The 4950-nt window shown below is 35.0% G+C and overlaps 1 pseudogene; it reads right to left on the reverse strand.

Annotated features, from left to right (window-relative positions):
- Nucleotides 1-1294: 1294 nt before the first annotated feature.
- On the reverse strand, nt 1295-1963 carry LOC111150536 (annotated as a pseudogene).
- Between the last annotated feature and the right edge of the window lie 2987 nt (nt 1964-4950).

Here is a 4950-nt window from a genome sequence, read left to right on the forward strand (position 1 = left end):
AAAATTAGAAAAATAAATAAATAAATAAAGGAAAGAAAAATAGAAGGCAATTAAAAAAATCCCCAAAAAGTAGGGATAAAAAAGAGGTGATCACCAAAAACCCTACAAATATCATAAGTGAGCTTATATTAATACATTCAAAAATTAAACTAAATGAACACATTATTAGAAGTGATAAATATATCAGGGATTCTGAACACAAGTCAGCATATAAAACTCAACTGTATTTTAATGTGATAATTAAAATGAAAATGGGAATAATGTAATTTCCAATAAAATCAGATGGACTAAATACCTGGGAATAAAGCGAATGAATTGCAAGACCAGTTCACAGAAAACTTTAAAATACTATTGAAAATTTCTCTCAAATAAAGTAAGGAATAAACAACTTGAAGATGTAATACCATCTACAGATGGGAATAAAATGCCACAAAGATGCCAATAATCTCAAAATTGACAAAAAATTAAATTCAATCCCAATGAATATCTTGGAATACTTTTACATTGAAACCGGCACATAAAAATTCGAAAGTGAAAAATAGCCAAGATATTCTTAAAGAATAATGAATTCAGGGGGCTTGTTTCATAACATAGCAAGCATTATTTATTGATTGATTTTAAAGATTTTATTCATTTGAGAGAAAGACTGCACACATGTGGGGGAAGGAGGGAGGGAGAGAGAAGCCCAAGCCGACTCTGCCTTGAGCATGGAGCCCCACACAGGCCCCCATTGCAAGACCCTGAGATCATGACCTGAGTAGAAACCAAGAGTCTGAGGTCTGAGATTTAAGTTACTGAGCCCCCCAGGCACCCCTGTTTTGTGTGTGTGTGTGTGTGTGTGTTAGTTATATTTACTTAGAAACATTCAGAATGTGAACAAAACAGCTGTAACTTTTTTTTTTTTTGCAATTACAGAGTGGTATTGAGTTCACAGAACAACAACTATGTCATATAAGCTGCATCAGAGACAAATGAAGATGGAAAAATCTACCAGCCCATATGTAACTAATTTGTGCTGGGCACCAACAAGAACTTGCTTTAAATTTCCACTAATGTAGAAATTTAAATTTTCAAATTTCCAGGTTAGTGGATACTGAAAATACCACTAGGACAGGGCTATCTAAAGACACATTCAATAGTGTGTTAACTATGCAAAAAAAGACAACGTACAGTTTAAAAGCAAATCTTACACAGCCTTACATTTCAATTTTTTTCCTTTAAAAGGAGTGAGATGCAGATGGGGGGTGGGGTTTACATGCTTTACAGACAAGAAAAAAAATGCACTAGAACCAACTTACTCATCTTCTTCTTCTTCATCTTCCTTCTCCTCCTCATCCTCTTCATCTTCCTTGTCTTCCTCCTCTTGGTTCTTTCGCTTGCTTTTTTTTCAGCCTTGACAACCCCGTTTTTTGCTGCATCAGGTTTTTCCTTTAGCTCAGTATGCAGCAATATCCTTTTCCTATTTTTCCTTCCGCTTAGCAGCTTCTTTCCATGCAGCTGCTTGTTATCTGTGGCGGTTTTATTCCACATCTCCCCCGGTTTCTTTGCAACATGACTAATGGATAGCCTTTGATTTTTGGGTGATACTCAGAACAAATCAAGAAAAAGGCCAAAGGAGGCCTCTTAGGTGCATTGGTGTATGTGTAGGTGCACTGGTCTATGTGTTGCTGAAGTGAGCACTGAGTGTGCATTGGGATCCCTTCTTTTTTGTTTCCCCTTTAGGGGAAATGCAAATTTTCATTTCTCTTTTGTTATGGACCTTGTCTGCCTTTGCCATGTCTTCAAATTTTCCTTTGTCCTTAGCAGACGTGGTCTTCCCTATCTCTGAGCACTTCTTAGAAAACTCAGAGAAGTTGACTGAAGCCTCTGGGTGTTTCTTCTTGTGCTCCTCTTGGCAAGTTTGCACAACGAATGCATATGATGACCTTTTGCCTCTCAGCTTCTTAGGATCTCCATTGCCCATATTTAATTATTTTCCCCAGTGAGGCTCAGAGTCACCCAGCACCCATCTGGCTCTCACTTGCCCAGGTGCTGTCTCTGTGGAGCTCAGTGTACTGCAACGGCTGTTGTAAACATTATTTTAAAGCAACCTTAATTAAGTTTGCTATTAGTGCCAGAATATAAATAACTTGAACAGAAGACAGAATTTAGAACTGATTCATATACATGACTACTTGATATAAAACAAAGTTAGCCATCAAAAACAATGGGGAAAGATTGTCTTTTCCATAAATTATCCGATATCAATTATATATTCATATATCCAAATAGCCATATGTCCACGAAAAACTTTGCCCCTACTTCAGACCAAAACAAAAAATCAATTCTAGCTGCATTATAGGTCTAAATCTGAAAGGTAAATCAAATTTTCTAGAAGAATATATAGAACATTTTCACAATGTGAGAATAGGCAAAAGTTTTATTAAAGAGATGCAAAAATCACTAACCATAAAGGAAATAATAAATTGAACCACATCAAAAGCAGAGTTCAATTCATAAAAAGAAAACAGAGTAAAAAGGTTAGTCACTGAGAAGAAATTTATAATGTGTATTTCTAACAAAAGACTTGTATCTAGAAAACAAAATTAACACCTGCAGATCAATAAAAAGAAAGATAAGGATGCAACAAGAGCTCAACGTCAGCAAATCAGTCAATGTGACATACCACAAAATGAAGGACAAATGTCACATGATCATTTCAGTAGATACACAAAAAGCACTTATAAAATTCAACATCTGTTTATGATAAAAACTCTTAACAAAATGGGTACAGAGAGAACATACCTCAAAATAATAAAGGCCATATGTGATAATTGCACAACTAACATCATACTCAATGGTGAAAAGCTGAAAGCCCTGCCTCTAAGATCAGTAACAAGACAAAAATGCCCATATTTGTCACTTTTACTCAATGCAGTAAGTCCTAGCCAGATCATTTGGGCAAAAAAATAAAATAAAATAAAGGACACCCAAATTGGAAAGAAATAAAATTGTCACTATTTACAGATGACATGGTACTCTATATGAAGAACCCTAAAGCCTCCACCAAAAAAACTGTTAGAACTATACAGACTAGTATCTCTGATGAGCACAGATATAAAAATCCTCAACAAAATATAAGCAAACTAAATCCAACAATACATTAAGAAAGTCACTTATCATTTACCATAATCAAGTGGGATGTATTCCTGGGATGCAGATGTGGTTCAGAATTCAAAAATCAAGGTGATACATCATATTAACAAAAGATAGAAACCATATATAGGATCATCTCAAAAAATGCAGAAAAGGCATTTGACAAAGTACAACATACATTCATAATAAAAGCTTTAAAGTATGTTTAGAGGGAACAAACCTTAACATAATAAAGGCCACATGTGAAAAAGCCCCAGCTATCATCCTCATTGGTGAAAAACTGAGAGCTTTTTCTCTAAGATTAAGAACAAAACAAGGATGTGCACTCTTACCACTTTTATTCAACATAGGACTAGAAATTCTAGCCACAGCAGTCAGACCCCCAGCCCCCAAAAGAAAGAAAAGGCATCCCAATTGGTAAGGAAGAAATAAAACTTTCATTATTTGCAGATGACACGATACTGTATATAGGAAACCCAAACCCAAAACCTAGAACTGATAAATTCAGTAAATTTGCAGGATCCAAAAATCAATGTACAGAAATACGTTGGATTTCTATACGTTAATAGTGAAGTAGCAGGAAGAGAAATTAAGAAAGCAATCACATTTCTAATTGCACCAAAAGAATAAAATATCTAGGAATAAACTTAACCAAGGAGGCAAAAAGCCTGTACTCTGAAAAAATATAAAACACTGATGAAAGTAAACAAAGATGACACAAATGGAAAGACACTCCATGTTCATGAACTGGAGGAACTAATATTGTTAAAATATCTATACTATCCAAAGCAATCCACGAATTTAATACAATCACTGTCAAAATACCAATGACATTTTTCATAGAACTAGAACAAATCCTAAAATTTGTATGGAGCTCCAAAAGTCCCCAAATAGCCAAAGCAATCTTGAAAAAGAAGAACAAAGCTGTAGGTATAATAAACCCAGATTTCAAGATATACTATGAAGCTGTAGTAAGCACAACAGTATGGTACTGGCACATAAACAGAGACATTGATCAACAGAACAGAAAGCCCAGAAATAAATCCAAGCAAGTACGATCAATCTATGACAAATGAGGTAAGAATATGCAGTAGGGGAAAACAGTCTCTTCAACAAATGGTTCTTGGAAAACTGGACAGCTACATGCAAAAGAATGAAATTGGACCACTTTCTTATACCATATGCAAAGATAAATTCAAAATGGATGAAGAACCCAAATGTGAGACCAAAACCCATAAAATTCCTAAAAGAAAATACAGGCAGTGATTTATATGACAATAGCCATAGGAATATTTTTCTAGGTATGTCTCCTCGGACCAGGGAAATAAAAGCAAAATTAAACTATTTGGACTATACCAAAATAAAAAGATTTTGCACAGCAAAGGAAACCATAAACCAAATGAAAAGTCAACTTATTGAGTGGGAGAAGATATTTGCTAATGGAGTTAATATCCAAAATATATAAAGACCTTATACAACTCTACCACCCCTAAGCCCCTAAATTATCTCATTAAAAAATGGGGCAGAGGACCTGAATAGGCATTTTCTCAAAGGCATACAGATGGCTAACAGACACATGAAAAGATGCTCAACATCACTAATTAACTAATCATCAGGGAAATGCAAATCAAAGCCACACTAAGATATCACCTCACACCTGCCAGAATGGCTAGACTCAAAAAGATAAGAAATAACAAGTGTTGGCAAGGATGTAGAGAAAAAGGAACCCTTGTATACTGCTGGTGTGAATGCAAACTGATGCAGCTACTATTGAAAAGACTATGGAGGTGCCTCAAAAAATTAAAAATAGAATTA

Source organism: Enhydra lutris, unplaced genomic scaffold (genome assembly GCF_002288905.1).
Source record: "Enhydra lutris kenyoni isolate GAN:26980312 unplaced genomic scaffold, ASM228890v2 scaffoldscaffold23, whole genome shotgun sequence".
In the NCBI taxonomy this organism is placed as follows: Eukaryota; Metazoa; Chordata; class Mammalia; order Carnivora; family Mustelidae; genus Enhydra; species Enhydra lutris.